This window comes from Aedes aegypti, chromosome 2 (genome assembly GCF_002204515.2).
Source record: "Aedes aegypti strain LVP_AGWG chromosome 2, AaegL5.0 Primary Assembly, whole genome shotgun sequence".
NCBI classification, from domain to species: domain Eukaryota; kingdom Metazoa; phylum Arthropoda; class Insecta; order Diptera; family Culicidae; genus Aedes; species Aedes aegypti.
The window spans coordinates 117,247,919-117,269,986 of NC_035108.1; the positions used below are offsets into that span (position 1 = coordinate 117,247,919).

A 22,068-nucleotide genomic window follows, 5' to 3' on the forward strand; every position below is an offset into this window, starting at 1 on the left:
CGCTGGTTCGAAGGATACAACTTCAAAAGGACAAAAGATCGAAAAGGAAAACAAATCAAAAGTCGAAAGTTTGTTTTCAAAGAAGGAAAACATTTCCACGAAGCAAATCATTTTCGCAATTTTTCCTTTCGCCCTTTTGTCCTTTGGACCATTTGTCTTTCCGCCTTCTTATTTCTGGGACAGGGCCTGCTTCTCAGTTTAGTGTTCTTATGAGCACTTCCACAGTTATTAACTGAGAGCTTACTATGCCAATGACCATTTTTGCATGTGTATATCGTGTGGCAGGTACGAAGATACTCTATGCCCAAGGAAGTCGAGAAAATTTCCAACCCGAAAAGATCCTCGACCGGTGGGATTCGAACCCACGACCCTCAGCTTGGTCATGCTGAATAGCTGCGCGTTTACCGCTACGGCCCCGTCTTTCCGCCTTATGAACCTCATATATCACTACGAATACACGTGCTCATGTCGGATTGCCGGATTGTGGTTTATAGTTGTTTAATTATTCTTCAAAAACACATGCCTTCTTTGATTGTGAATACCTTTGATTGGGACACATATGAAAAAATCTTTTAACGGCATTAAAAATAGGAAATAAAATTGTATATTATATCAAAAAATTATAGATGTGTTTTATGTGACTCTTATAAAATGCCTTGAAAAACTAAAAATGTCAAATAAATTGACGCTTATATTGAGCTGTTCGGTAATCCAATCCGCATGGTTATTAAATTAATTAACTCATTACGCGTGGTGAAGATGGACAAATTATGGGTGAAATTTTGAAAAAAATCGAGTGGTTCGGTAGCTTAGTTGGTAAAGCGCTCGTCTAGCATACAAGAGTCCTGGGTTCGAATCCCAGCCGAGCACGTGGATTTTTTTCATAATTTCACCCATAATTTGTCCATCTTCACCACGCGTAATGAGTTAATTAATTTAAAAATGTCAGAAAATCTTCAATAACTTAAGTTTTAAAAGTCGTTCGTAGACTTCTCCAACCATTCACCAATAAAAACTGTGTAGTAATCAAATATTTTGAAGGTTATTATTGTAAGTATTGTGTAAGAGAAAAACGGTCTTCTACAAAATTGTTTCGCTCAAATGTAGAAAATGCGAAAAGAAAAAAATACTAGACCGATCGGAAATCGAACCCAGACATCTTCAGCATGGCTTTGCTTTGTAGCCGCAGACTCTAATCACACGGCTAAAGATGGCCTAATTTTAATCAACATTGCTGCCTTCAGAAAAAAAAAATCAGTTTGTCTTTCAAATACCGTCAACAGATATTTTCATGTTTGTCCCAATCAGAGATAATCACAATCAAAGTAGACGTGTTTTTCTTTTATTTCCGCAGGTTTCGCGTAAGTGTCTCTGCTTACGGGTCCGCCACCCCCATTTTGGCCCTTCATACAAGAGTATGTTGAATTCAGATCGCTGATTTATTGACTTTATTGCTGAGTGGAACCGCAAGCAAAGCGAGACTCAAGCTACATACTTACATATATATTTTTGAAACACTTCTCAGTTCTCTATGTTTGGAAAATAAAACTACATGTTGTAAATCTCAATTTCTTAAAAAATCTAGTTTAATGAGTTATACAGACATTTGTTTATTGACTATAGATTCATGATTTTTGAGGAAAAACATCATTTTCCAAAAGTGCCACGATCGGTTTTAGATGGCGTGACTTTACAATTGTTATAAATTTGATTCATGGGATTGTTGCCGCAACCACTGTTCGCAATAGATAGAAGTGGTGAAGCAACCGAATTCAGCTACCTATATCTACACCTAAGATGAATCTTTCATTATATTTGGTTGAGGGTAGTTTAGAAGCGAAATATTTTGTAAGTAGTGTTGACACAGAAATGAATTCACAGTAAGTTTGCGTACCGTTGGGTACGTAGTATGTACACCATACGAATTCTCTGTAGTAAAGATAAATAGTTAAGCTAGCGTAATACAATTCGGTGGCGCAGGTTAAAAACTAAAAGTAAACAGAAATTTAAGTAATCTGTACTACATAGGCTGATAGTTTTAAAATTAAGCAAATATATTTGCACTGTGCTTCAATCGTTTAAACTACGCCAACTCGATGGGCTTTTGGATCGCATTTGCACTGATTTTGTGTTCTCTAACTGGATACCACCCTTACTCGATAAACCCTTCAATATTGATTTATGGAGAGTTGACGCTTCTATACTTGTTGTTCGAGATTTAGTTTATACGCTCTTCCTCAAAGGCTACTAAAGTCTAATATTGATCCATTGCTCAAATATAAGGCTCTTTTCTAGGCTGTTTTTCATCACGCCAATCTGTCATGAAACGGCCTACTTTCCTGCACTGAACTATGCAGAGCGGGAATAGTCATTACGCAACTAAAACCAGTGCTGTAATGATTCATTACGTAACGCTTCCTCATTACGCAACTGTTTTGAGTTGCGTAATGAATCATAACTCAACCATTTTTCAGGAATTGTAAAATAATGTTGAATGCATTCCGATATAATTTCTTCAAGTGATCCTCTTCGAAATTGCAAAAAATGTTGTAGGTAACTCGTTGTAGAACTCGATTTTTACAGCACTCGTCGTTATTATCCTACTTAGCAAGCCTCGTAGGATAAATTTACAACTCGTAAGCAGCGAATCAGGATCAAGCTTGTTTGATGGGCAATTGTGTGTATTATAATGATCGAGTATTATCACCGTTAAATCCAAAGAAGACTCACAGATCCTTATTTTGTTTCACTAATACAAAAGCCACTATGAATTGTATAGCCCTTCATATATGCAGAGCATTATGCATTTTGTTTTGTCCAAAATCTCAGATTTATCTTATGCGTTTATCTGTTTTATCCATTTTTAATCGATTATTTTCTTTTTCTCAATTTCCAGGTACGCAAATCTCCATCAGACGTAATGTGAAGCCATCATTCCTTATCCTCAAATTGTAAGTTGTGATATATCATCCTTAGGGGCCTTCCTTAGCCGAGTGGTCAGAGTCTGCGGCTACAAAGCAAAGCCATGCTGAAGGCGTCTAGGTTCGATTCCCGGTCGGTCCAGGATCTTTTCGTGATGGAAATTTTCTTGACTTCCCTGGGCATAGAGTATAATCGTACCTGTCACACGATATACGAATGCGAAAATGGCAACTTTGGCAAAGAAAACTCTCAGTTAATAACTGTGGAAGTGCTCATAAGAACACTAAGCTGAGAAGCAGGTTCTGTCCCAGTGAGGACGTTAATGCCAAGAAGAAGAAGAAGAAGATATATCATCCTCTCAATTCCAAACATTGCAATTTCAAGTCTCCAACTGTTTTGCTCAAACAGTTCCAAGACAAATCTCAAGCAAGAGTGGAACTGGTCAACGCAAAGCCCGCATTCTAACCGATATTTACCCCACGCAAACTTTGTCTTCCGGCGGCCAAGATTAGCGCCCCGATCCCCCATCAGCCATCACAATGCATCTCTCGTTTACCTTGTCAGCTGTATCGTAAAAGTGACAACTTCTGCCGCCTCGCAATCATTTTTGCCTGCATGTGCATCACATGACCATTCATCTCGATCACAACACGATGACGAACGCTGACGATGACGACGACTGACCACCAATTAGGCACCTCATCCTTATCTCATTACCCTCTAATTAGCGCGGCGTTTTTAGAGGCGTTTTTAGAATACATTTTTTCCGCTGAATCCCGATCAGGAGAGGGTATCAGGAAAATAACTGAATTATTTCCGAATTTGCTACTCATATCAACATTTGTTACCTATCTCGTACTTTGGTCAGAGACGAATAGAGACATAGTAGTCGGGCTCAGAATGTGGTACCCATTCTAGTACTGCATTTAACCCCTTGGTACTACAAAAGGTACCAAAGTTTGACACACCGCAGTTCATTTTTCACGGCATTTGCTCTATTACCTTATATGCCATAGAATTTTGGACAACTGCAAGGAACATGGAGGTCTTTATTTCGTCTTTGATTTGATGACTACAGTGATTTTTCTGTAAATTTATGTTTTTTAACACCTAATCGTCTCTGATTCAAAACACATTCTGTTAAAAAAAACATTTTTGAAATTAATATTCCTCTATTTTTTATTATGTTGATATTCCTCTCTGATCGCGTTCGTCTCATTCAAACACAGAACGCAAAACAACAGCCCTAACCCTTCGTTGCACACCCCTTCTGCCGTTTCCACCCCGCAAACAGTCCGCACGCTTCCCGAGTCCGTTATGTAAGCCCATCATCCAGATCTGCTCCAAATGGGTTGTTCCAGAGAGCATGCTCACCTACACAGCCGCAGTGGACCCGGATCGATCAGTGGCGCGTGCGAAGGGCGGCCAATGCAACACGCGCACGCTTCTGGCGCTAAAAAGACACGGAGTTCAAATTTCGAATTGGATGAGCTTCCACGCGTGGCAAGCTCATCAGGAAGGTTCTTGCTGAAGTGTCCCAATATATGTTCGTTTGAGAAGATCGGAATTTGGATCCCAGCGCGGGCACGTGATTCTCTAGTAGAAACGTGACTTCAAGTGGCGCGCTTCCTTATTAGCTTGTGATGTGGAGGACGCCGCCACCGCCACCCGCAAGCGCACTTGTTGTTTGTCACTTGAGATTGTGAAGGAAGATGTAGCTTCTCTCGCCTATTGAGGTTTACTTTGCTGGAGCTTGGCAGGGTTGGATGAGCACAATGCTTCAATTATCGTTATTATAAATCAAGCGATCAAAACTTTTAACGCCAATTAATTGTATAAGTTCAAGACCTCTGGATTGATTTCATTGCGGAACATTTTTTTGTCTCAAGCACGTTATTTACTTAATTAAGGGTTGGTGAATTCATTGCCGTTTCCAAAAATATCATAGCACGTCTAGTTTTTGATTGATTGATTTGACTTTATTAACGAGATTTTTAGCCCTGGGCTAGTTCATCTCGGGACCAACGGCTTTACTTCCCTTCCGAAGGAAGTCGTCACTATAACTTTTTACGTCATAAGTGACTATGTCGGGGTTAGTTTTTGAGATGTTGACAGTTAAAAATGCAAAAATTGTCTATTTCAGCCAACTTGCATGCAAGTTTGACAGCTTGTATGCCAATTTATTTGCTTGATTTGCCACATAATGTGTGTAAGAATATTTATCAACAAAGTGTATAATACTTCCGATGCTCAAAAGTTATTTTGGATGGTTTCGAAATGTATTGTTTATTGATATATATGAGAAACGAAGAATTTTTAATGGAGAAATCAATCGTGTTGACAAAATCGAATTAATATTAATTTTGTCGTACAATTTCAATCAAATTTTATCTGGAACGAAAAATGATGTCCTATTTTACAAGCTTGGTGGATTAGATCAAAAAAAAAGTTTAATTAATCATACTTTAAATTTTGTGCAAACATCAACGAAACTAGTGTTTATAGGACTTTGGTGACCTGTAGCTAAACATTGTAACGTGCTGCAACATTTCTGAGAACGGCATCAGATTCAACAACCCCAAATCTACTAGAGACACATAATTTGATCCTTAAGATCGTTAGACGATACTTTGAATAATGCCCCAGCTGAAGACAAAACCGTCAAAATAGTTGAATACAAAACATTATTGCTGAATGTTACAAATTACAAAAAAAAATGTAAGGATTCACCATTTTTTTTCTTGGGAGGCTTAAACAATATGAGGCATTACAGAACCGATTGCATTGTAGAATTATATCTAATTATTACAGTTAACTCTCCCTTACTCGATATTCCGTATCTCGATATCGAATTAGAGAACCATAGTGAAAATTGGTGTTCATGGTCAACTCGATGGTCCCTTGGATCGCAGTTGCACTGGTTTAGTGTTCTATAAGTCGATACCTCCCTAACTCAATGGTCCCTTCAATATCGAGTTAGGGAGAGTTGACTGTACTTCAAAACACAAAAAGGTTCACAGTATGAATAATCTAAGAATATGAGTGCAAAAATACTTACGAGATAATTAGATCAATTAAGTCTGAATTAATAATGTTTGTGTTAAATTTGGCTTTTCTTTTTGGTCTGCTTATTGTGCCAAGTTTTTTTTTAAACTTGAAAACAGATGCTAAGAGTGAAGCACTGAACGTTAGTTGAAAGTGAAATCAAATTTTGTTAGCATTTTGAATTCATTATAAGTGGTATATGGTAAGGACAGAAATAAGGTATAGAAACAGTAAAACCGCAAAACTGAAATTGCAGTGGTGAAAAAAACTACATATAGGCGCAGAACATTTAAATTTTCTACTTTTAAACGAGCACACTAACTGTTGTTTGCTGAAAGCAGAGAAATTTTACACAAATTTGTCAGGCTTTACAGAACGCCAATAAGTCAGGTTGGCCGGTTCTCCCATTGTAATAGTTTACCTTTTACTTTTTCAATTAGATAAAGCTCAATTTCATACGGTTCTGGAAAAATTTAATCAAAAGAATCAAAACTTGACCTATTATAATGTTTTGAAAAATCTCGAAAACTTTTTCAAATCGACGTATGTAACTTTCATAAGGTGTTGAGAAAATTTACTAAGAAAAATCACGACCTGTGTTCTAAAAATATTGTAAAATGAATTCCCTTTTAAACATTGTTTTGCTGTTACATCACTTAAATTTTGCATGTATCATTTTGCGTTCGAAACGCGGAAATTTCTATTGTTTCCCATGAAAATGTTATGATAAAATGATACAGCGTTTTTTCAGTAACTTACGACGTTTTTGTACCAGTGCTAAATCGACTCAAGTAGTGTTTTGTTTTGATTCAAGGTTAAGTCACTTTGTCTCTCCATAAACTCTGTCGTAGCGGAGCGGTTAAAATAGTGGTTAGGTTGCGAAAGTTTAAAATCTTACTTACGTCGTTTTGTGAATCCGAACATTAAATGCTCTAAAAGTGAAAAATCCAATTGATGGGGTTAGAAGCAAATGGGTGTAAGTGACAAAAACCAAGTTTTGAGAAAAAAAATATCCTATTGGAAAGAAAATTCACGTAAAATTACCGTTGGTTTTTTTTAAGGCACTTTGTGCTCGTGGCCAATGCTGTGCCGGAATCAGTTCATCTGTATCTACTTTACGTGAGAAAGTGTGTTTACTTCTCTGATTTGAGGCTGTTTCAATAAGGTTTTGAGAGAAGTATGTTTAAGATTTTTCTGTCAGGTGCATTTGCTAAATTTGGCTCACAATCAACTTGCGTTTAAAAATTTGAATTTTCAACTATTTTCCCACAAAAACTTACTTATAATAAAATACTACATTATTAAATTACTAACGACAGTTTTGTATCAGTGTAAAATCGACCAAAATAGTTGTTTTGATTCGTGCTGACGACCCTTTGTCTCTAGTAATTATCTTCTGAAAGTTAAAAATCTTACGTTGTTTTGTCATTCCGGAATCGTTATAGAAGGGAAAACCTGTATAATTTTGTCTACGGAATACGATGAATGTAAATTTGTTCACTTGTTTGAGTTAAGACTGTTTGAAAACGTATACGAGATTTATAGGTCTGATTATTTTTTTTAGATTTTTCGTATGTATGATTTGTTCGGTATGACGCAAAAAAAAAATAGATGCAATTGAATATTTACACTGAAATAGCATTGATCAAGTGATAGATGATAGTTTGGCTTCCGAAAGAAAGGAAAGACTAAAGATCAGTAATTTATGATTTCTAAGAGAGTACTGCCAACTCCGAATGTAGTTTGATGAGAAACGTGTCATTAGCCCTTTTTATATGGAATTCTCGATAGTTTAAAGTAAATTGATTACACAAAATTGACCCGCTTATTGAGCTTCATTTAGTTCTGAATTAATTGTGACTTTCGCTAGTTTAGTTTTGTATGAAAATGACAGCTTAGAAAATAATTGGCGACAAGTTTTTGTTAGAAAAACTTGTTTCCTTGAAAGTGACTATCTCGCAAAACGTTGACGATTGGTAGTAAACATAATTACCTATCCTGAGACAAAATTTTGTTAAATCGACTTTAAGTTTCATAAATATTTTTTAGTTCAGTGTAGGCCACTCATAAGACATTTTGTATGCGAAATTCTCGATAATTGAAAGTAAACTGATTATACAAAATTCACTCGCTTGTTGATTTTTATTGAATTCTAAGAAAATTGTGACATTCCCTTGTTTAGTTTAGTGTAACAACACGCTAAAATTTTTTGTTGAGGTCAAGAAAAAGTTGGTGTTAGAAAAACTTTTTTCCCTTAAAATGCATATCTCGCGGTGTATGGACGGTTGGTGATAGACATTATTATCTATCATGAGACAAAATTCCATCAAAAGAATAAATGATATTTATTTTGTGGATCGACTAAAAATTTTGTTAATCTTTTTTTTTTCAGTGTAGGCATTAAGTAAGACTTTTGTAGTATTTTTATTCAAAAAATTAGACAATTATCTACAAGTCATCCAAACAACCTTTTTTAAAAGATAGTCCAGATATATTTTGTCAAAAAAAAGTATGCAAAGTGGTTTGGTTAGTCAAGGCCTACGCATCCAGAAAGTTTCATTAAAATCTGAGAGGGTGCTGCCAACATCTGCTCGAGTTAGCGTGAAATGCGTGGCTCCGTAATGCATCAAAATGCTGAGCTTGCAAACAAACAATCTTGGGACAAAATTTCATCAAAATAAAAAATGACTATTTTTTTCAAATGGACTTGAAGAATTTTCAAAACTTTTTTTCAGTGTAGGCCAAAATCAATCAAAAATAGCATAAATATAATCAGAGTGGGCTATAGGAAGTGTGATAGAACATGTAAAATGAGATGAGTTTAGGATATTATTGAAAATTCTCTGATTTTGCTGCTAAAGGGATACTTTGAGTCTGGTAAGCTCAATCCAGATTGACATAAGTAAATCAGAGTATGATGTTTGTAGAGTGTTATCAATCTTATTGTCAATGAGAGAAGAGGAGAAGGTGGATGTAGGGAATAGATGTAATAGTGTACAAAAACAAGATTTGATTCCTTCTCATTCAAGAAGGAAAAAAAAATGTGAAGTGTGAAAAAGTAACTTATTTCCAATATTGGGTGTTTGTAAACCAGAGTGTAGAAAAAGTACTTTTGGGATCGCAAGGGTTTAAATGCGCGCAAGGCCCGTAGTGGTTGGAATGCGAACAAATTTCGTAAATAATTCAGTTTTGAAGCGGATTTATGCGACATCGAACGTGAAATTACGACAATGGCATCTATTCCCTACAGTCGGTAATCAGACCATACGTTAGGGACTCCAAAACTTTTGATTTTTCCGTTGCTACTGTGATACAGATGTATCAACAAATAGATAAGTTACATTATTACAGCAAATGATGCCCATATTTCTACACTTCGATTGTCTGGGGTAGGTTTTCCTGAAACCATAAAAAACACTTCTCAAAAACTTATTCAAATAGTCTCAAGTCAGAAACGTGAACAAACTTACTTCATCGATCCTACGTGTTTCCCAGACGAAGTTACACACGTTCCGCTCTCACCCAAGTAGATTTTTCACTTTTAGAACGTTCATTTCCGAAATTACAACAAGGCGTAAGTAAGAATTTCAACTTTCGCAACCCAACCGCTACTTTCAGCGCTCCGTTGTATGGAGAGACAAAGTGACTTAACCACGAATCAAAACAAAACCCTACTTGAGCCAATTTTACACTGGTAGAAAAACGTCTCTCTACATTTCTTCATTCCTTTACATACCTTCAAACTATATGTAATTACCAAGGTGTATATATTTGTAGGTGGTTTGTTCTACTCAGTTTGTGAAGAAAAGCACCGGAAGGTAGAGGAAGGTTGGCACGTGGCAATGTTTGTAAGCAAAACGAACTGCCAATCCACTTTTTGCATTTTAGTATACCTACTGATTTAAAGACCTTGGAATTACTATTGCTTACAAGTATGTATATCATCTTCTGTTCCACTTGTATGTAAGTTCTGCCAACTTGTTTGCGAAGCATTACACGGAGAAAACGGAAAACCCATATTTGAGTATTTTTCAACTTATTTTTGAGTTACTTTTCTCTCCCTCTTTCATTCGCTCCATCTATAGTTGTCAGAGAGCGAAGAGCAAAACAACCCAAAAAACCGAACCTTTGTGCGAGTAAGCGGCATAGTTGGAAGTTGAGTTATTTTATCTGCTGGTTGAGTGAAAATAACTTAGCCGAGCCGCATTTTTTTTCGCATTTTTTCACTCAATATTAGGTTAACGTACAAACCCACCGAATTAAGTGGAATGAACTCATTTTTAAGCATTTAATTCTCTCCATGCACAGATTTAAATACCTTGTTGGATCATTGAAGCTCTTGCGCAACTTACCGCATCGAAACAGCGCCGGCACCGTATATGCGATTTAACATTGTGACAGCTTTGCTGTTCTGTCAAACACACAAGACTACGGTGGCGCTGCCTATGCTCTTATGGCTGTTTTGATTATTTTATTGATCCATTACTATCGCCTAAGTATTAGGACTTGTATGCAAGTTCTTCCAACTTGTTTGCAAAGCATTGCTTATAGAGTGACAGACAGATAGATGAGCAGACCACAGAACAGAGATGGTGTTCGATATTTAAATTCAACATTAATGTTCTAAAGATCAATGATTACGCCTTCAAAATGGTGTAATACAAAATCAGACAAACAATGGAATTGAAATAATTTTTCCTTAATCATTACGTCTTTCTTTCTGTGTTGTGCGAAACATGGAGGTAAACGCTTACGAAACAAGTGTATCATGGATAGCGCCAGCGTAGTCTTTTGTGTTTGACAGAACAGCTATACTGTCACGATGTCAAATCCCATATACAGTGGTGCCTTTGTTTTGATGCGCCTTTGATTTTGAGTGCCGAAAAATTTATTTTTGCAATTTCTCATCGTAATAGGCTGTTTTTCATCACGCCAATCTGTCATGAAACGGCCTACTTTCCTGCACTGAAGTATGGAGTGCGGGAATAGTCATTACCTAACTGAAACCAGTGCTGTAATGATTCATTACGCAACGCTTTCTCATTACGCAACTGTTTTGAGTTGCGTAATGAATCATTACCCAACATTTTTTCAGAAATTGTAAAATAAAGGTGAATGCATTCTGATATAATTTCTGATACCCTCAAGTGGTCTTCTACGAAATTGCAAAAAATGTTGTACGTAACTCGTTGCAGAACTCGATTTTTGCAGCACTCGTCGTAATTATCCTACTCGGCAAGCCTCGTAGGATAAATTTACGACTCGTGCTGTAAAAATCATCATTCTGCAACTTGTTCCGTAAACTACTATTTTTCAATAGGCTGTTTTTCATCACGCTAATCTGTCACGAAATGACGTACTTTCCTGCACTGAAGTATGCAGTGCGGGAATAGTCTTTACGCAACTGAAACCAGTGCTGTGATGATTCATTACGCAATGCTTTTTCATTACGCAACTGTTTTCAGTTGCGTACTGAATCATAACACATCATTTTTTCAGAAATTGTAAAATAATGGTGAATGCATTCCGATATAATTTCTGATATCCTCAAGTGGTCTTCTACGAAACTGCAAAAAATGTTGTACGTAACTCGTTGCAGAACTTGATTTTTACAGCACTCGTCGTAATTATCCTACTCTACTTGTGCTGTCAAAATAATCATTCTGCAACTTGTTCCGTAAACTACTATTGCAATCATTGTTTTATTGTTGACATAATCAATTATTCACGAATTTAGAATGAACTCCGAAGTTCTAGTAGACTTTTTCAACACTCAATTAAACTATTCGACCGTCATATTTTGAATTGCCCGCTCCAAATTGGATCCGGTACTTGAACAGTAGCAGAAGAATCCATCCCGATTAATTTGCAAAGCAAACCCTATTTCGTCTCTGTAAATGCGCGGGAAACTGCTTCGCGTGTCCATCTAGGATTACCAGCATCCATTGCAAGTCCGTTCGGATAGATCAAATCTATTCAACGAACGCGTTGGTCACCTTCGCCGATCCGAACCAAGGCCCATTGATAAGGGGATGCATTGCATCAACAGAGATGCAATCGAAAGTGGCCCGGAGAGGGCGGTCATCGAAAGTGATACAGCAGCTCGGTATGCGTGGGGGCGGCTGCAGCGGGCGGGAAGAGGGATCCAATTGAAGTGCATTGTTTGGATCCCGGACTGTTTTGCAATTTGCGCTAGCACTAGACTAGTGGTAGTGACTGGTTTCGCTATCAGTTGAGCCGTTGAATTGGATGAATTGTGTGGTTTGCTATTTAGAGCAAGCTGGAACACGGGAACTGAGACCGAGGGGATGTTTGGAGCCACGTGCTGGGTAGTATTCCGTAACCCAGGGTCAAAATTTCGCTTATAATTTGTGTATCACATAATATAGATGTGTACATTTGGTGTAATCAAACCAAATCAAAGACATTTCCGATGAAGTGCTGAATCAACAGCATTATTGCGTCAACTACCGCCGCCGTAGATTGTGACATATTGAACTCTTAAGAGTCTACCGGAAAAGTAAATAAATATTCTTATTGGAAATGTTTTCTCAATAAAGTAAACAACGATGAATGCATTGCGATGTAATCGGTGGCGCGTGGCTGGTCAATTCAGCGGGATGTCACATGATCAAGGTTGCTTGCGCTGTCTTTCGAGATGGCAACTCGGAAGATTTATAAGTTTCTAGGTTTTTCCAGCTCCTTAGAGGTCATATGTAGCATTCTTCTTCTTCATCGTCTTGGCATTAGGTCCTCACTGGGACAGAGCCTGCTTTTCAGCTCAGTGTTCTTACGAGCACTTCAACAGTTATTAACTGAGAGCTTTCTTTGCCAAGCTTGTCATTTTCACATTCGTATATCGTGTGGCGGGCACGATGATACTCTATGCCCAGGGAAGTCAAGAAAATTACCATTCCGAAAAGATCCTGGACCGATCGGGAATCGAACCCAGACACCTTCAGCATGGCTTTGCTTTGTAGCCGTGGACTCTAACCACGCGGCTAAGGAAGGGCTTACAGCTCTCGTCGTAATTATACAACTTGGCAAGCCTCGTTGGATAAATCTACGGCTCGTGCTGTAAATCATTCTACGACTTTTTGCGTAAACTACTATGCTTTTATGATTGACAGAAATGACCACTTCATTTTGGCGCAAAATATTGACGAATTGCACAACTTCAAATCAAACAAGAAGATACTTCTGTCGCCCTTCCCACAATTCCCAAACAAATATTCCTCTCGCAATGCAGTTATTAGCGCGCATCTCCCGGTTATCATCGTTGGATTGTATACCCACTTCACCTACTGGCAAATGTAAACTGCATATTCCTGTATGGCACAAAGCACCGTTTGTTTACCGCGCCGCCGCCGTCAATTGCTGTAAGCGAGCCGATACGGCCAAGATAGCTTTAGCGCTAAACGCACAGCAAGACCAAGACTGGGTCGTGGGTTCGATTCCCACCAGTCGAGGATTTTTTCGCGAGGCATAGAATATCGTCGTACCTGCCACACGATATACGCATGCAAAAATGAATGGTAATCTCCCAAATAACTATCTCAATTAATAGCTGGGGAAGCGCTCATAAAAGAATGCGAAGCAGTCTCTGTCCCAGTTGAAACGTAACGCTTAAAAGAAGATGAACAAACAAGCCAATCATCACCACTGATAGTGCTCGATGACCACCGCATCGCACCGTGCTGGACTAGGTATTTTCCAGTTTCAATCCTTCTCTCAACTCAACGAACGGCCGCCGCCGAAGGTGGCTCTCGTGAGTGTGAAGAAAAGTGAAATTGACTGTCCTGTACATCCTCACCCCCATCTCCACCCACCTCACACCCCACCCACTTCCGCCACCTCTTTGGGGGATGATGGAAATTTCCCATTCCCGGCTACGTCGTCGTCGGAGCCGGAAGAAAACTACTGCGGCACGCGCACCCTCCGTTCGGTGTCTTGTGTGTCGTCTTGACAGACTGCACTTTATTGGCGCTCGTTGAAAGATGGCCGCCATTGCGGTCACACCAGGAACTGTGATGTGCACTACATTCCCAATGCGCTCCGCACATTCGGGCCTCCTCCGCGCGCACACGGCTCGAAACTATCGTACAATGAGACAAACTAGCTAGAGCTAGAACTAGCGGTGAGGTTGCGTTTTCGGTGCAGTTGACAGGGCTGGTAGCGGGTCTCTTTTAGGAGACTTCTCGAAAACCCAATCAAACAGTCTGAAATCAAATAAGTAGACAAACTTACTTTGTCGATCCTACGTGTTTCCCAGACGAAATTTTACATGTTGCGCTCGAAACCAACTCGATTTTTCACTTTTAGAACGTTTGATTTCCGGATATCTACAAAACGACGTAAGTAAGATTTTTGACTTACGCAACCTAACCGCTACTTTCACCGCTCCGTTATATGGAGAGGTAAAGTGACTGAACCACGAATCAAAACAAAACACTACTTGAGTCGATTTTACACTGGTACAATAACGTCGTAAGTAACTGAATAAACCAGCCTATCATTTTTCATAAAATGTTTGTGGAAGATAATAGAAACAACCTAGTATTTGAACGCAAGCTGATCCTATGCAAAATTTAAGCGATGTACACGGCGAAAAATGTTAAACAAGTGATTCATTTTAAAACGGTTCTAGCAGACATGTTGTTGTACTTTTTATTTAATTTTCTCAAAACCGTATGAAAGTTACTTACGTCGATTTAAAAAAGTAATTGAGACTTGGTAACTATTTTGAAATAAGCTCCCTTTAAATCATTTCCAACTATCTTTTCTGAATTCAATGGAACAGTGCACATATATTATTGACTATTCAATATGATTTTTTTTTATATTCTCTAGCCTTAAGTTTGGTCAAATGTATGTTTTTTTAATTTTTGTTGATTTGCTGAACATCTTGGATATATTTGGTATCAAAAACTACTCAACATTTTCTGCAGTTTAATTTAATAATTTCTCTTTCAACTCTCGCCAGTTTAAATCATTTTAAATTTTAATAAAATGTGTGCATATTTTTAGGATGTTGGCTCTTTTCATATGTTAAACGAAATGTCCAAGTTAGTACTGGTCATATATAGAAAAAAAAAGATCCCATAGTTTCTATTTCAGAAATTACATAATTTTCCAGCTCATAACGTGAAATACGAACATCTTACTATTAGAAAACAAATGCATGTTTAAGATAAATTTTCCAAATAAGCTGTACTCTTTCCATCCTTTAGATGCTACGTAATTTATTGAATTCGAGTTTTCAAGTCGAAGTGCATGATATATAAACTTGATGTATTTGTTGAATTATCGAAATGGCTGTCGGCTTCATTATGCCGTTTTATGAAATTTAGGCTTATATATACGAACAATTTGGGAAAATTAAACTTAAGGGTATTAAAAAGTAAGATATTCAACACCATATTCTCCGCGTTATTTTTTTTTTTTTTTCAGTAGAAACCTAATAATTTTTCAAAGGTTCTCAAAATCAAAAATTCCTGTATTTCTCTGAATTCCTAGAACATAAAAAGAGAAAAATCAAAGTTTGAGCCAAAAATTTTAGGAATTAGAGGTGGCGCAAGCGACTTGAAGATGAGCTTTCCACTTATAATACCTTCAGTAAAGCCTTCATAACTTAATTGTTTTCTGGTGCTTTTGGCATCATTTTCTTCGAAATTGAATTTATAAGAAGTTTGAGAAATTTGTCGAAAATAAAGATTAAACAAGTCTTAGTTAGAAGAAGTTTTCTTCAATTTTTTTCTCCTTCTACTCAAAAATTCTTCTTTATCGAACCATAACTTAATGAATACTCGACCGAATCCTAATCTTTTCACCTGGGTTTGAAGCAAATTAAATTGTTCAAACTGTGTCTACAGCACATTTATTTGATGGGTGCAAATCGTTAGGCCGAATGCCGTTAGGCCGAAATAACATTTGATCATTTACTACTTCTTCAAATGGCTACCACATTCATCAGTGTTTTTTCCTCCTTTTAATTAAAGGCTGTTATTTCTAGTTATATATTACGCATACGCCATTCGACCTTACGGTTCACTAGAACTATCGGCCATTTTCGGCCTAATGAACTTTTCGGCCTAACGACCCTTTCGGCCTAACGACATTTGGCCTGACGGAATTCGGCCTAACAAGATAGCACCTATTTGATAAATTGCTTTAACTTAGTTATTCAATAAAAACGGCCAAAAATATGACATTTTAACAAACACAGTTTTTTTTTGGATCGTTAATTTTTTTTTGACGGGAATTCCATGTCTACTTTTTAACTGAAATTTATAAGGCAATCTGTTAAAATTACGGAATAAAAACTGCATATATTTTAAAGAAATTATTGCTTAGACTTTTTGAAGACTTGAAGATGAGAAACACCGATTTTAGTTTAAGTATAACCATGTAGCTGTCAATAATTTGAAAAATTTGGTATTCCCAAGTAATCACTAGCCCGCTAATTTGCCTCATTGGCCTTACTAAACTATTCTGCGACTAATATGGGGCATTCCAGCTGTTTAATAGCTTTTCAATAGCACGAAAGGTGAATTAAAGTGCTATTTGGTTGTTTTAGTTAAACAATCGGGTGTTTGGGCAGTATTTGTAAAATAACTAAAACAAAACGATTTTTTTTTAATTTGATGTATTATACACACAGTTTGAAAATAAACTTAAAAAGCATGTAAAAATATTTGGAATCGGTAAAGTGTTCGTGAAATAATGGTCAAATACAGATGTTTTTTTTTAGTAAAAAAGGAAACATTGGAAGAGAACTACTTTTAACTGAGGCAAGTTCTGATTTAAGGCAAATTTGATGTCCTACTAACTATTCATGCATTTATTGTTGAAGAGAATGATGCTGAGAGCTTCAAAGTTGGTTACGTTGATATTAGCAATGAAGTCTTCACTCAATGTCATATTTTATAACATGAAAATTCATCTTTATGTAAGTCGCATACGCCTTCTCTAAATCTTAATATTTTTCCTCGAACTGTAAGATTTCTCTTTTCATGTGTTTAGATTCAGAAGATCACAGGAATTTTCGGTTTTACGAACTTTAAAAAATAGGCCTCAATAACAATAAGACTCATATTTTGAAATACAGCCTTTGATGATTGAATAGTAACTACAATTATACAAACTTGGAAACCTCGAATTACAATCAAAATGGGCTACAATTTTGAAAAATGCACATTTTATTCTGAAAGTCACAATAACTTGAAAACGGTTGAAGATAGAGAAAAAAGTTATTGTAAAAGTTGATAAAAAACACTTGCGTGGAATCTGAACAAATATATCAAAAAACTGCTATTTTGAACAGTTTTGCAAATCATCAAAAATATGTAAAGAAAAAAAACTTTTTGGGCTATATGAAAAAATGCAGGGCCGAAGGCCATAAGGCCAAATGCTGTTAGGACGAAAGGGTCATTAGACCGAAATAAAACTTTACCATGAACTGCTATTTCAAATGGCTAACACATTCATCAGTATTATTCCTTCTTTTTTATCGAAGTATGTTCTTTCTAGTTATACTACTTCACAGTGGATAATGCAAGCTTCTTGGTAGTGTAAATTATTCTGATGTAACGACAAACAATCCATTTAACCTAAGAATTCATTCGATGGCTCCTAGGTAATGCAAATTATCCTGACCTACCCTTATTAGTTACACATTCGACCTTATGATTCATTAGAACTATCGGCTATTTTCGGCATAACGACCCTTTTGGCCTAACGGCATTCGGCCTAACGGGATAGAACCCTGAGGAATTTACCGGATGAAGTCCTGTTGGAATATCTTGAAGTAATTGAAAGAAAAATTCTGGTGGAGCTCCGGAGGAATTACTCGAAGAACTCTGGAAGAACTCTCGGAGGAAGTCTAGAGGAATTCCCGGTGATATTCTAGGGAATTTTCCTCTAGTTCTACAGAAGAATTCCTGACGGAATCCAGAAGAATTTCCAAATAATTACTAGAGGAAATCTGAGGAATTCGTAAAGAAATTCCGAAAAAAGAATCCAGGAGGAACCATAGACGAAATCCGAAGGGATTCCTGGTGGAGCTCCAGAACAGCATTTTCAAAGTGAATTTGAAGTAATTCTCAGAGGAATTCCGAAGAAACTCCTTTAAGAACTTCAAATTCTCAAAGAATCTCCAAAGGAAATCCTCCAGGAACTCCGTAGGAATTCCAGGGGAAGCTCCAAAACAAAATTCCTAGAGTAAATTTGAAGGAATTCCCAGAGGAACTCCGAGGAAATTCCATGCAGAACTCAAAATTCTTGAAGAATGTCCAAAGGAATTCCTCCAGGGACTCTGAACGAATTTTAAGAGAAACTCCGGAACTAATACCGGAAAATACCTGAAGGAACTATGGAAGAATATCATGAGAAACTTTAGATAAAATCCGGGAGGAGCTCCGAGGAATTTCTGGAGGAGCTTTGAAAGAATTCCAGGAGAATCAATGGAGGAAATTTGAATGAGTTCATGGTGGAGCTCCGATGGAATTCCCGTCGTAGCTATGATAGAATTCTCTGAGGAACTCTGATATTATTCCCAGTGGAGCTCTGATAGGATTTCCAGCACCAATTCTGAAAGAATTCTTGACGAAAATCTAAAGGAATTCCTGGGGAAACTCCACAACTACTCCTGATAGAACTTTGATGAAATTCAAGGAGGAACGGCCGGAGCAAATCTGAAGAAATCTCCGGAGGAACTCTGGGGGAAATCTTCGGAGGAAAAAATTGCCGGAGGAAGTTCTGAAGGTAATCCCCGGAGAAATTCCTTGTGAAGGAGAGTTCCTGGGAGAAACCCTCAGAAGACTTCCTGTAGCAAATCACCGGATGAATATCTGGAGGTAGTTTCTGGAGCACTGTCCGGAGGAATGCCTAGACGAAATCCCCGGAGGTGCTTCTGGGGGAAATCACCGGAGCAATTCCTGGAGGAAAGCTCGGAAGAATGTCTGGACAAAATCCCCAGAAGAGTTTCTGGACAAAATCCCCAGCGGAATTGCTGTTGGAATACTTTGAGGGATGCCTGAAGGAAATCCGGGATGAATTCTTTGTGAAAAGTTTAAGAGGAGTTCTTGGGGAAAATCCCCGAATGAATGCCTAAAAAAATAATCTCCGGTGAAATTTAAAGCTACTCGTATCAGATGTCGCAAAAAGGCCTCATATGTACAAATATGGATGCGATATACGTGTATATTTTTTATGATAAAAATTATCATGCAATGCGAGTTTGTAGATTCAATTTCGAACTAATCTGTGCCCTTATGCGACTTAATTTATGATAACAAAGTTTATTTGCCAGATGCTTCGGATTGATGCGACTTACTTTGCACGAGTACACGGGACAAATCGAAATGTACAATAGCATGTTATGCGAGTAAATTCATCGATCGAACGATTTCATCCACCATATAGTGCGGGTGTAATCCAATTTGCATAAATATACGACTTTGTTCCTCTTTGTTATGAGACTTCTGGTTGTCTGGGTAGGCTCTTTTCGAAAAGTTGTCTAGAAAAAATAAGTCTCTTTTGAATCAAAATGGTTTCTAAAGTCACTATTTTCCTTGCAGTAAATCCTATGAGGGAATTTTAGATGCCCTAGAGATAAAGAATATTCAACAGGTTCTTCAGGACCTTCTACTGAGATTTCTCGCGGAAGAGATTCGGGAATCGAATTACTACGTCGATTTCCACAGTTATTCTTCCAGTGAGGTTCAAGATTTCATCCATGGTTTCTTCCAATGATTGCTTCAAAATTCATCCAAAGATTTTTCGGTTCTTTAAACATATTTTAATTTAGATTTCACAGATTCTGAGAAAAAAATATGATGTATCCCCAGAAAATAGAACAACAATCGTTCCAAAACACCATCACAAAAACTCTGAAGCTATTCCGTCTGATTCAGGGGTTTAATTTTCACAGAAATGCTAGAAATTATTCAGAGATTGAATTGATTATTTCCCGATTACTATATCAACATTTTACCTAGAAAACCTACCAAGACTTCATCAAGAGTCCACGAGTTTTTACTGAGGTCCTTGAGAAAGTTAATCGAAAATTTCAACAGAAGTTTGATCAGAAGTTACTGTAGCATTTGTTTAGGGAATGCCACCCCGAAGATTTTCAGGAAGTTTTTCGATAAATTCAAAAAAAAAACCTTTGATAATTCTCAAGAAAAAAATCTGAAAATATTATTGGGAAATGTCTTGAAGTATATTTGAAGAATTTCCTGAAGGATTATTACGAGGAATCTCTGGAGTAGTTTCTGAAGGCATTTTCACAGAAATTCCCAACGAAAATTTTCTAAAGAATTCTTCTTAGCATGAACGTCCTGACTGAGGCAGAGCCTTATTTTAACCTAGTGTTCTTATAAACATTTCCACAGTTATTACTGAGAGTTTTCTTTGTAAAAGTTATCATTTTTACATTCGTATATCTTGTGGTGGGCACAAGCATCCCTTATTTCCATAAGGAAATGATTCTAGAACGAGCGAGAATCGAATCCAGACACCATAGATTAAGCTTCTGGAAGATGTCCTGAGTGAAAGTCTTGGACAAAACCCTATTGATTTCGATTGTAGAAGTACTGGATAAATTTCTGGATGATCAAGGACTTTCTTGAGGAATTTATGAAATAATCTTCGAATGATTTGGAAGAAACTTTGGAGAAAATTCTTAGGATTTCCCTAGAATAAATTCCGGGTAAATTCTTGAGCGAGAATGTTGGAGAAATTCTTTGTAAAACCGTAAAAGAATTACTATCTGACCTCTTGAAGGTATCTTCGGAGTAATACCTGAAGGAAATTTTGGACAATTATCTGAATTAGTATTCGTTGAAATTTCTGGAAAAAATCTTTCGAAAACACATGCAGTAAGACAAACAGTAAAACTTGTCGTTATGTCACGAGTACCACATGTCTTATTTCCAAAATTATTGAAATGACGTCTGAGCAAAATTTTATTGGATACTCTAACAAATCCATATGAAATCACTCAGTTCCTGCTTGGTTCCTTTTGCGAAGCATGAGGTCTATAATGTCCCTATTGTTAGAAGACATTCACTCGCCACCACCCCTGATAGTTGATGGCGATAGTGCTGATGGTGGTGGTGGTGAAAAATTGTGCAATATTTTCCTCCCGGTTGGCCTGATTCGAGCGTCGTGAGCGAGTTCCTGCTCAGTGTCGAGGAAGACCGCGACCGTGAAAGAGTTGATCCGCGTGCGATCGGGAAAAGGACCGTTTCCCGACCCCCCGACTACCCTTTCGGATTTTGAGAGACGATTTCCAACCGCGCGCGCGAGAGCAGGACATGCTACCGAACGAAGTTCTCAATGAAGCAGTACCGTCGTTCCGCACAAAGCAGATCTTCCACGGCTGCTGTAGTCGCCGTCGTCATAGCTCAACGGTTATAGTAGTGAAAAGGAAATCCTCAATGAACCATTTTTAGAAATTGTTCAAACCAGTGCAGAAGGTGCCTTGATTCCAGTGCTTTTCGGACCGAAATAGAGTGGAAGTGACCGAATCGGATCCCGGATTGAAATAGCGTCCCTATTTCGGGCAGCTATTGAACGCCCCCGCCTAACTTGGTCTTCTTTGTGACCGAATCTAGTGAAAGTTCGCGCGAGTGAGAGGTTGTGGAATTTCGCCCCAGGTATCCACCCAGAACCGGAAACGGATCGAGAGTGAGAGTGAGGTGTCCGCCTTTGGGGGCGATTTGAGCAGTTTCTTTGTCATCCAACAGAAGACAATGTAAGTTATTTCTTCAACTCGAGAATTCATCGTCTGTCCCGGTCCGGAATCGACCGTACGCACACCCACACCGAAAAAGTCCAAAAAGTGCAACTGCATCCCCCGTCGTCCCCCGCTTTCGGAGTCGGCAGCGCTTCCCCGATTTTCAAGGTTAGTGGAGCAGCAGTCGGCAAATGCGCTTCCCACCCACCCACGCATGCACACAAATGCCCACTCTCCTCACATACACACAGGCGACAGGCGTGGAACCGGCGCCCACACTTTTGTGGAGTGTGGCTGTGGAGACGGCATAGATGGAAAACGCGCATTTCCCCCCATCGGTTGACGGTTGCAATTGCACTTCA

General features: G+C 37.9%; 1 protein-coding gene across 4 annotated transcripts in view; it reads left to right on the forward strand.

Moving 5' to 3' along the window:
- The window catches only part of LOC5578584 (PR domain zinc finger protein 1), a 188,797-nt gene that overhangs the window by 135,478 nt on the left and 31,251 nt on the right, over window positions 1-22,068 (forward strand). The window contains exon 1 of one of the 4 annotated variants that reach the window (XM_021842086.1): window positions 21,149-21,724. The exons of 2 other annotated variants lie outside the window; for them this stretch is intronic. The gene's annotated coding sequence lies outside the window, so the exon portion shown is untranslated. Of the gene's footprint in view, window positions 1-21,148; window positions 21,725-21,745; window positions 21,875-22,068 lie in introns of those variants that run through there. One more of the 4 variants, XM_021842088.1, reaches the window with a different exon arrangement.